This window comes from Schistocerca piceifrons, chromosome 9, assembly GCF_021461385.2.
Source record: "Schistocerca piceifrons isolate TAMUIC-IGC-003096 chromosome 9, iqSchPice1.1, whole genome shotgun sequence".
Classification (NCBI taxonomy): Eukaryota; Metazoa; Arthropoda; class Insecta; order Orthoptera; family Acrididae; genus Schistocerca; species Schistocerca piceifrons.
In genome coordinates, this window is record NC_060146.1 from 83679750 (window position 1) to 83691833 (window position 12084).

General features: G+C 39.0%; 1 protein-coding gene and 4 non-coding genes across 5 annotated transcripts in view; all 5 read left to right on the forward strand.

Moving 5' to 3' along the window:
* The window catches only part of LOC124717239 (cytochrome P450 4C1-like), a 117665-nt gene that overhangs the window by 80108 nt on the left and 25473 nt on the right, over positions 1-12084 (forward strand). The window lies entirely within an intron of this gene.
* Trnas-cga lies at positions 28-102 on the forward strand. The gene has a single exon. It is a non-coding gene; the product is annotated as a tRNA-Ser (tRNA).
* Trnas-cga lies at positions 735-809 on the forward strand. Its single transcript has one exon. It is a non-coding gene; the product is annotated as a tRNA-Ser (tRNA).
* On the forward strand, positions 1036-1110 carry Trnas-cga. The gene has a single exon. It is a non-coding gene; the product is annotated as a tRNA-Ser (tRNA).
* Trnas-cga lies at positions 1337-1411 on the forward strand. The gene has a single exon. It is a non-coding gene; the product is annotated as a tRNA-Ser (tRNA).

Sequence of the window (12084 nt, forward strand, 5' to 3'; positions counted from 1 at the left end):
ACTTTACAGAAGCCCTCCTGTGAACCTTGCTTCGGTAGCTCAGTTGGTAGAGCACTTGCCCGCGAAAGGCAAAGGTCCCGAGTTCGAGTCTCGGTCGGGCACACAGTTTTAATCTGCCAGGAAGTTTCATATCAGCGCACACTCCGCTGCAGAGTGAAAATCTCATTCTAAATGGGCAGGTTGAAAATTTCTCTGCTTGACAATGTATGATTGTTTTTAAAGTAAAAAACATTTCTTTTTATGTTGCTCACAATTATTTTACTCATACATTCAATTAATAAATTGTAATTTGTTGCAGTCTGTATAAGAAACCATCTTCACACTTTCTTCAACACCCTTCCTGCAACATAAGACATTTTCACTTTGATCTAACAACATAGACCTTATTAATGAAACAGGATAAGAACAACCAACATAGAGGCAGAAAGACTCTTTCTTCTGTGAACATAGGTGTTTACCTTAGTACACATTAAATTATCTGTAACTTGTTACTGATTATAAAATGTTTATTTACTGGAAGGTACAGAAAAAGAGTACCCTCTAGTACTTGTTGGTTGTCAGTTCTTCCACTTTACTGAAAATAATACGAAGCATAGCTCACAAAAGTTCACGTCCTTCCAGTGCTTGACATTTGCCCAGTTTATGCACGACTCACGCCCGGTACTCACAGCTTTACTTCTGCCAGTACCTCGTCTCCTACCTTCCAAACTTTACAGAAGCCCTCCTGTGAACCTTGCTTCGGTAGCTCAGTTGGTAGAGCACTTGCCCGCGAAAGGCAAAGGTCCCGAGTTCGAGTCTCGGTCGGGCACACAGTTTTAATCTGCCAGGAAGTTTCATATCAGCGCACACTCCGCTGCAGAGTGAAAATCTCATTCTGGAAACATCCCCCAGGCTGTGGCTAAGCCATGTCTCCGCAATATCCTTTCTTTCAGGAGTGCTAGTTCTGCAAGGTTCGCAGGAGAGCTTCTGTAAAGTTTGGAAGGTAGGAGACGAGGTACTGGCAGAAGTAAAGCTGTGAGTACCGGGCGTGAGTCGTGCTTCGGTAGCTCAGTTGGTAGAGCACTTGCCCGCGAAAGGCAAAGGTCCCGAGTTCGAGTCTCGGTCGGGCACACAGTTTTAATCTGCCAGGAAGTTTCATATCAGCGCACACTCCGCTGCAGAGTGAAAATCTCATTCTGGAAACATCCCCCAGGCTGTGGCTAAGCCATGTCTCCGCAATATCCTTTCTTTCAGGAGTGCTAGTTCTGCAAGGTTCGCAGGAGAGCTTCTGTAAAGTTTGGAAGGTAGGAGACGAGGTACTGGCAGAAGTAAAGCTGTGAGTACCGGGCGTGAGTCGTGCTTCGGTAGCTCAGTTGGTAGAGCACTTGCCCGCGAAAGGCAAAGGTCCCGAGTTCGAGTCTCGGTCGGGCACACAGTTTTAATCTGCCAGGAAGTTTCATATCAGCACACACTCCGCTGCAGAGTGAAAATCTCATTCTAAATGGGCAGGTTGAAAATTTCTCTGCTTGACAATGTATGATTGTTTTTAAAGTAAAAAACATTTCTTTTTATGTTGCTCACAATTATTTTACTCATACATTCAATTAATAAATTGTAATTTGTTGCAGTCTGTATAAGAAACCATCTTCACACTTTCTTCAACACCCTTCCTGCAACATAAGACATTTTCACTTTGATCTAACAACATAGACCTTATTAATGAAACAGGATAAGAACAACCAACATAGAGGCAGAAAGACTCTTTCTTCTGTGAACATAGGTGTTTACCTTAGTACACATTAAATTATCTGTAACTTGTTACTGATTATAAAATGTTTATTTACTGGAAGGTACAGAAAAAGAGTACCCTCTAGTACTTGTTGGTTGTCAGTTCTTCCACTTTACTGAAAATAATACGAAGCATAGCTCACAAAAGTTCACGTCCTTCCAGTGCTTGACATTTGCCCAGTTTATGCACATTAATACGATATCTATGATTTCACACAGCTATCATTTGTTTCAGTGTCATTTGGTTGCATATGAACAAATGTTTATCATGTAGAATGCGCAAATTAAAATCCAGACTAATGCATTAGCAGTACTTCATCCAGGCCTACATAAGACAATGATACTGTTTTCATGAAAGAGATAATTTTTCAAAATGTGGTTTCCTATCTCAGCCAGTAAGACTTATTTGATACAACTTTTAAATGATCTAAATATGTATGAGCAACTAAACAACTAGCTGTTTCTTCAACAAAATTTAATAGAAAAAAGCAATCAGTAAACATGCAGTCTTCATGAATATCCAAAATACATAATCACAAAAGTTCTCAAACCGAAGATGCATGTTTAAGAAAGAAGATATTGCTAAATGGAAAATCTTTCCCACAACTACAACGTAGTTAATAGTTGTGTTGTTAGCATATTAGTTCAGAATTGTTGGCATTAACATGGTATACTCTCTGTGAGATGGGTCAAAACCTTCAGTTTTGTCCAGAAGATTAGTCGTGGTAATGAATACCGAACACTTCCTGTTTTTCGCATTCTGTCCTGTTGGTACTTGAGGTTAGGTTGAGGAACCAGCTCATGCAGGCAGCGCTTCAACTTAATTTTAATGTTGATGGTAGTCTTCTTGTAGATTTACCTGCTTACAGTGTTACAGGAACAGTCTGTGACGACCCTCTCCTCTATTATTACGAAAAACCATTTAAATTGTTCGAATTTCAAGCATATCTAATGAAATTCACTTTTTTAGCTATTGAAACATTACTAAAGTGCAGCTAATAAAGCACTGAGAACGTAGATAGTGTTATGATATATTATATTTTTCTTATCTGTTTCTTGTGGCTCCTCACTGAAAATGTGTCTCACTGAGAAATATGGCTCATTGTATGAGTACTTCGTGTCCATGAAGTATGAACAAGGTTTGACTATTTCCGATTCACTTAGTATGCTTCTGTTGATATATTCATATCATTTAAATTATTTTTAGTGCAAAATCTTCACATTAAAACTGTTTCGGAATATGCAACAACTTCAACCACATCACTTCTGACATATCAGAACAGACTCTACAACAAATTCCAGCAATCGTTTTACAACAGCACAGATCAGACTCGAATTATTAACGCACGCCAAAACATTTTTGGTCATAAAGAACAAAGACACTAATTTTACAGTAAACTGAGGTGTTGTTTGCCTATCGGCTTTTTAGAGTCATAGAAAGTCAGACATAGGAAATAATCTACTTTACAAATGTTTTGAAATGATTAGCCACGCTAAATTATAGAAATAACAATAGTCGAAATAACATTTATTAATTTTAAATATCCTTCTACAATTTAGAACAATATAATTACTAAAAAAAGGAAAAAGGCTGTATCATGTAATCTGGCTATCTTAGTGCGCTTTGTACTTCGAGTATTTGTACATATTGAGTGCTCCAGTTGTTTGTGTGCATCGTCAAGTACAAAACATAACAAAAATGAGCTAGTGATCAGTTCCTTGCAACATCCAGACTGCTTTCTTTCCCTTCTGGCATTTTCATTACATCAAAATGATGCAGAGAATTTAAATCTGTGACACAAACTGTTAAGCCACTGACGAGAACAAAGTGAAATATGTAATAAAACAATTTACTCTGGAGATTCACTGACAAATTTTTCTTGAAAAATGGCATTATGACACCATATCGAAAAGAACCGACATGGAAAACCACACAATCAGAACATGCCTTCCCTAACCGTTCTAGGTTTAGATTTGGAGCTTATGGAAATTTTATCTTGATATAAAGCAAGAGCCTAAACTTACTCGCACTAATAACACTCTTTAAGATATATTTTCTGTGCCATTTTCTGAGTGTCCCAGAAAATGGTTCACTGAACAGTTTTACGGCATGAGGGTAATACTGACCACACATGGCGCTCTCTGCCATGATAAGTTCGTCATCAGCAATAAAATCATAGTGAGGAAGTTAACGACACACGTCCTGCACATAACATGGACATACTTAATTGTTCAGGTGGGACCAAGTTCTATTCCTAATCACATTACTCGTCGTTTCAGAATAGAACTTAAACTAAACCTGTGAAGTAAATTTGAATGGTTAGAACTGTTTGAACTTTGGCTATTAGAGAGTGTGCACACTTAAATACCTGAAATATGATAGGCTCAGCCGCCTGGCAGACCTCTGCAATGTCTGCTGGCACCTGTTGCTGATTCCTTCACCACGAATTTCGTCACCCTGTCAACGTTACACTGAGCTTCTTTCGTCGTTCCTTACTTTCGCATCTGACAGTTTTAAATATCTCTAACACATTTCTAAAATGTCACAGTTCCCTGTTATGTTGAATTTTCTACTGCACTATATTTTATTCAACTCCCATCCAAGTCAAAGGCATGAGTCCATCCACTTGCCTGAGGGATGCCTTCGTTGATTTACTGCATCTTAACAATTCTTTAGACCAGAATCATAACTACTCAGAAAGTTCTGTAAGATTCTCGACACCCACATAGTCCATACATGTGGGCACCTCCAATTGATATGCTGACTACGTGTCTCTCCTTGATTAATATTTATAGCTAATTGGCCTTTTGCTATCTAAAAAATTTCAGATATGACCTTAGTTCATTGTGAGACAATCATCGGAAGGCAACTAACGCAGTATACAGAAAATGTAATATCGCAGAATGTGGTATAAACTCATGCAAGACTGGGTGCATTGACGATCATGTGAAATTCGCTTTTCCAGAGCAAGCCCATACAGGGACATAATGCCTTTTTGGCCTCTTATTGGGCAGCATTCGAGGACAGAGCCCCCAGTCAGCCTGACACAAAGTTTGGTGTCAGTCTAAGGTGCATGGAGAAAGAGGTACATAGTATGAGAGTGCCTTATATCCTGTTTTGGTTGTGTGGAAATATTTTCATGTGGCTTGTAATAAGCCTTGGTACACATTTCACAGTGGCAAGCAATGACAAGTATTATGGCATCCTTCAAAAATACGCATTGCCAGTACGTCAACAGACTGTTAAAATCATTGTGACCCTCGCTGCAGTAAAGGTCAGTGTTATTAGTGGACAGACCTACGAGCAAACGATATATTTTGAGTAAGGGACAGAGCTGTACATGACTCATGAGTGGACAAAACATTAGTGAAGTGTGGCTGAGGAGTACATATTCACTTAGAATACCCATGTGAAACTTCTAGCTCATATACAGTCCATGTAATCACGTCTTCGGCTGTAGCATTGACTGGAGATGATGCAAACAGTGCACCTACTCTGAATACTGTCACATTGCTTAAGACAAATATAGAAATGCGTTCTTTTATAATTCTTTGCAGCCTGTCGTCTCGTATATTTACTACAAATTAATTACCAGACAGCTTCTCCTTTTAACAATGATTACACAAACCTATTCACAAATAATTACTCTTTCATACTGCTGGTCAGTGATTGTTTCATCCATTACATTACAATAATAGTAACAAAAATATGAATCGTTAGATATGGAATGGAGTGTGGATGTTAAGATTGTGCAAGGAGCAAATCGTGAAATCTCGAGTTGCCATACCTCAAGTTCTTCGATCCCACTCCTAAGAAATTGCGATTTGGAGGCTCTCATTTCTTGATTCACACCTATCTCTACATGAGGGCAGCCTTGCTGCTGGTACCTCAGACATATCACACCTCGCTGCTGCCCAGAAACCTTTTTACATCTACGCTGAAGCCTCTCTGCTCACTGCTCGCCTGGAGTAATTAACCTGCAACTGTTCACATAGCTCGCAGAGTCAAACACAGCACTGCTGGAATAACGTTGAAGAAGCGGGTTGGTTTTCAACCATTATTTGTTTATTTATCATGTGGCAATACATACATAAAGATTACAAATAACTACATGTCAACATTTAAGCGCAGCTCTCCAGCACAAAATATCACAAACAAGAACAGCATTAGTTAGACATCATGGTCTTTTACGTATTTTATAACAGCATATTCAGTATGTTGGGGTGGATCCTATTGACCCACTAACAACGCTCATGATCTCATTATGTTGTACATCAATCTCTTTTACTAAGGACTATTAAGGCAGACAGGTGCACAGTACTCTGCTGCTGGATATACCAAACCAACTGCTGATACCTGGAGACTGTCTTCTGACGATCCCCAACTGGAGCTGTAGAGTTTATGGAGAGTAATGTTTCTGGGTTTGGCCAGTGATCCTTAAAAGAAAGTGTCCTATCTAATGTGACGCCAAGGTACTTTGGGTGCATATTATGATGAAGTATGTCTCCTTCAAAATTGACATTGAGGGCATTGTGTGCCAATCTTTTGGACAGAATATGAAACTTTTGTTTTATTTCAGTTTGGTTGGAACCTCCATTTGCGGAAATAGTGGCTTGAGATACATAAATCAGAAGTTAGGATTTCTTCAGTTCTTTTAATAGTTTCGTGTGGTTTGTGTTTGTATATCTATTGCCCAGTCATCTGCTAGCCCAACTTTAAGTGATATCATACATACATACATACATACATATATATATATATATATATATATATATGTATTAAACAAGAGAGGAGCAGGGACAGATCCCTGTGGCAACATATTATTCAATACTTTTGTGTACCTAGCGTCTTTTTCTGTAGTTGCAAGAAGTGTCATTGCCATCAACATGTTTCAGTTACTTTCATGGTCTGTTTGCATGGGACAAGTTGCAATAATTTATAAAGGAGTTCATTCCTCCAAACTGTATCATATGCTGCACTTACATTGAGGAAAGCAACTGACTTTTTCTGCTTCATTTCGTATCCTGCTTCAATAAATGTTGTTAATGATAAGACTTGATCAGTGTAGCTCTGTCCATGATGGAATCAAGCTTGCTCAAGAGGAAGGTTCTGAAAGATTACTGGACTAAACCGACTGCATAGAATTCTTTCAAGGAACTTATATATAAACTGCAAGGTATATGGTGGGTTGTTGTGATACCAGAATGACCTGTAGAGGCCAAGAGGCAGCCAGGGGTTTGTATACATTAATTACTGGCAGTTCTCCTATTTTTACTATAAGTTTGTGAATGTCATTGAGATCAGATAGAGAGCAATAATGTGCATTTTTCATTGACGATCGTGTGTTTGTTTTCATTCCGCAAGCTCAGTGGTATATAGCTCCTAGTAATTCAAAGTGAGGAATTTTTCCTCTCTGATTCGTTTGCTCTTCATTTTTGGCACAAGGTTCCTGAACAACAACAACATGATTGTTATATTTTGATAAAATCTTCTGTAAGATTTGGGCACTAGATTTACTTATGTCTTTAATCTTGATTTGACATCCTGAGAACAACTGCGTGAGTCTATGTCTTGTGACAGACTTATTTTAGCCAGAAGATCTTTGAGATTATCTGGCTGCCTCTGTTTCTTGGCTTTAGATATTTGCCTTGAAGTGACTGTCCTTCAGCCCCACTTAGGGTATGTCATGGACGCAGTCATAATGACTGTGAAGTCCTTCTTGATGGAATCCTTGCATAAAAAGTTCTCAGTTTACTTGCTGTGCCAAATTTCTTACCCCTCATGAAGATGACGGAAGTAGTAATCGAAAGCTTGGGATTTTATCCACATTTGACATGGCAAGTAAACTGAGAACTTTTGATGCTAACAGTCATTGTCCCCCAGAAATCACATCATAATCATTTAATAAATCAGGGTGGTTTTTAGTTATTTTCAACACTGCAACCCAAGATAAACCTGGTGCTGTATAATACCAGATGGATCTAAACACTTTAGGAAACTTTAATATAAGTTTTTCAAAACTTTTCAAATACATCAGCCAATAACAACACATCAGTTTTATGATATAGATCATGGTGTTCAACAATATTTTTAATATTAAATTTTTCCAAAACTACTTTTGCATCTTCATAATCTCCATCACTTATTTCAATGTCTTTCACTTTATTATAAAATACCTCATTTGCTGGTAAGAGTGCCTCTTCAAATTTTCTCCAAGAATCCATGTAATCATACGAATATAGTCCTTTGATGGTCACTAGATTGAATAACTCTTCTAAGAAAATCTTTTTAATATTTATCGTTTGGTCCTTATCCAATGTTTTTGAAAGTTTGACAAATGACAAATTCATAAATTTAAATGTATTAATAAACCTCATTTTCAACCTTTTTGCACTCGTACCAAAGCTTTCATCATTATTTGGTATAAAGCTATGTCTTTTTCATCATAACCAAGTTCTTTCACAAACAGATGCAAATCTTATTCTGATAAATTAGATAAATAAATTTTTACAAAACCAGGATGTCTCAGTTGTAAATTGCAGTTATTACATAATTGATTTATAAATTTTCCAGTTTAATGATCATGATGATGAACCTTTTTATTTTTCTGTGAATAATGACATTCACACACCGTAAGTGGAAGTTTTAATGTACCCGTGGTCTAGGGGTAGCGTCTTTGATTCATAATCAAAACGTCTTCGGTCCCGGGTTCGATCCCCGCCACTGCCTACATTTTGATAAATAATCAGCATTGGCGGCCGAAGACTTCCGGTATAAGAAGTCAGCCTCATTCTGCCAATGGCCTTGTCAAAGAGGGCGGAGCGGATAGAGGTTCAGGGCACTCTCTTGTCCTAGGGGTGGGAAATTGCCCCTAAAGGCGGAAGAATCACCAATGATCAACGACTTGAGGATGCAGAAGGCAATGGAAACAACTGCATTAAAGACACGTAACGTGTATTCAGAGGACATGTAGCCTGTAATTGAAGAAGTGTCATGATGATGTCTCCATTGGCAAAAGATTCCGGAATAGTCCCCCATTCGGATCTCCGGGAGGGGACTGCGAAAGGGTAGGTTACCATGAGAAAAAGACTGAATAATCATCGAAAGGATAACGTTCTACGAGTCGGGGCGTGGGAATGTCAGAAGCTTGAACGTGGTAGGGAAACTAGAAAACCTGAAAAGGGAAATGCAAACGCTCAATCTAGATATAGTAGGGGTCAGTGAAGTGAAGTGGAAGGAAGACAAGGATTTCTGGTCAGATGAGTATCGGGTAATATCAACAGCAACAGAAAATGGTATAACAGGTGTAGGATTCGTTATGAATAGGAAGGTAGGGCAGAGGGTGTGTTACTGTGAACAGTTCAGTGACCGGGTTGTTCTAATCAGAATCCACAGCAGACCAACACCGACAACGATAGTTCAGGTATACACGCCGACGTCGCAAGCTGGAGATGAACAGATAGAGAAAGTGTATGAGGATACTGAAAGGGTAATGCAGTACGTAAAAGGGGACGAAAAACTACTAGTCATGGGCGACTGGAATGCAGTTGTAGGGGAAGGAGTAGAAGAAAAGGTTACAGGAGAATATGGGCTTGTAACAAGCAATGAAAGAGGTGAAAGCCTAATTGAGTTCTGTAACAAGTTTTAGCAAATAATAGCGAATACCCTGTTCAAGAATCACAAGAGGAAGAGGTATACTTGGAAAAGGCCGGGAGATGCGGGAAGATTTCAATTAGATTACACCATGGTCAGACAGAGATTCCGAAATCAGATACTGGACTGTAAGGCGTACCCAGAAGCAGATATAGACTCTGAGCACAATATAGTAGTGATGAAGAGTAGGCTAAAGTTCAAGACATTAGTCAGGAAGAATCAATACGCAAAGAAGTGGGATATGGAAGTACTAAGGAATGACGAGATACATTTGAAGTTCTCTAACGCTATAGATACAGCAATAAGGAATAGCGCAGTAGGCAGTACAGTTGAAGAGAAATGGACATCTCTAAAAAGGGCCATCACAGAAGTTGGGAAGGAAAATATAGGTACAAAAAAGGTAGCTGCGAAGAAACCATGGGTAACAGAAGAAATACTTCAGTTGATTGATGAAAGGAGGAAGTACAAACATGTTCCGGGAAAATCAGGAGTACAGAAATACAAGTCGCTGAGGAATGAAATAAATAGGATGTGCAGGGAAGCTAAGACGAAATGACTGCAGGAAAAATGTGAAGACATCGAAAAAGATATGATTGTCGGAAGGACAGACTCAGCATACAGGAAGTCAAAACAACCTTTGGTGACGTTAAAAGCAACGGTGGTAACATTAAGCGTGCAGCGGGAATTCCTCTGTTAAATGCAGAGGAGAGAGCAGATAGGTCGAAAGAATACATTGAAAGCCTCTATGAGGGTGAAGATTTGTCTGATGTGATAGAAGAAGAAACAGGAGTCGATTTAGGGGATCCAGTATTAGAATCGGAATTTAAAAGAGCTTTGGAGGACTTATGGTCAAATAAGGCAGAGGGGATGGATAACATTCCATCAGAATTTCTAAAATCATTGGGGGAAGTGGCAACAAAACGACTATTCATGTTGGTGTGTAGAATATATGAGTCTGGCGACAAACCATCTGACTTTCGGAAAAGCATCATCCACACAATTCCGAAGACGGCAAGAGCTGACAAGTGCGAGAATTACCGCACAATCAGCTTAACACCTCATGCATCGAAGCTTGTTTACTTTTTCATCTACTCTGTGTACACCAAAGTAAACATTAAGCATATGTTTCACTAATTTGTAAGTTGTACTTTCATACTTTGTAATACAAAATGCTTTATCTTGTTCAGGTCTTCCACTATTACAACCAGATAACCTTTGTGAAAATTTATTTTAAGATAATTCATGACCAACTTTAATTTTTCTTGACCTCCTGCTTGTTGTTGTTGTGATTTCAGTCGTGAGACTGGTTTGATGCAGCTCTCCATGCTACTCTATCCTGTGCAGGCTTCTACATCTCCCAATACGTACTGCAGCCTACATCCTTCTGAATCTGTTTAGTGTATTCATCTCTTGGTCTCCCTCTACGATTTTCACCCTCCACGCTGCCCTCCAATATTAAATTGGTGATCCCTTGATGCCTCAGAACATGTCCTACCAACCGATCCCTTCTTCTTGTCAAGTTGTGCCACAAACTCCCCTTCGCCCCAAATGCTATTCAATACTTCCTCATTAGTTACATGATCTACCCATCTAATCGTCAGCAGTCTTCTGTAGCACCACATTTCAAAGGCTTCTATTCACTTCTTGTCCAAACTATTTATCGTCCATGTTTCACTTCCATACATAGCTACACTCCATACAAATACTTTCAGAAACATCTTCCTGACATTTAAATCTATACTCGATGTTAACAAATTTCTCTTCTTCAGAAACGCTTTCCTTGCCCTTGCCAGTCTACATTTTATATCCTCTCTACTTCGACCATCATCAGTTACTTTGCTCCCCAAATAGCAAAGCTCCTTTACTACTTTAAGTGTCTCTTTTCCTAATCTACTTCCCTCAGCCTCGCCCGACTTAATTCGATTACATTCCATTATCCTCGTTTTGCTTTTGTTGATGTTCATCTTATATCCTTCCTTCAAGACACTCTCCATTCCGTTCAACTGCTCTTCCAAGTCCTTTGCTGTCTCTGACGGAATTACAATGTCATCCGCGAACCTAAATGTTTTTATTTCTTCTCCATGGATTTTAATACCTACTCCGAACTTTTGTTTTGTTTCCTTTATTGCTTGCTCAATATGCAGTTTGAATAGCATCGGGGATAGGCTACAACTCTGTCCCACTCCCTTCCCAACCCCTGCTTCCCTTTCATACCCCTCGACTCTTATAACTGCCATCTGGTTTCTATACAAATTGTAAATAACCTTTCGCTCCCTGTATTTTACCCCTGCCACCTTCAGAATTTGAAAGAGAGTATTCCAGTCAACATTGTCAAAAGCTTTCTCCAAGTCTACAAATGCTAGAAACGTAGGTTTGCCTTTTCTTAATCTAGCTTCTAAGATAAGTAGTAGGGTCAGTATTGCCTCACGTGTTCCCATATATCTACGGAATCCAAGCTGATGTTCCCCGAGGTCGGCTTCTACCAGTTTTTCCATTCATCTGTACAGATTTCGCGTTAGTATTTTGCAGCCGTGACTTATTAAACTGATAGTTCGGCAATTTTCACATCTGTCAACACCTGCTTTCTTTGGGATTGGAATTATTAAATTCTTCTTGAAGTCTGAGGGTATTTCGCCTGTCTCATACATTTTGCTCACCAGATG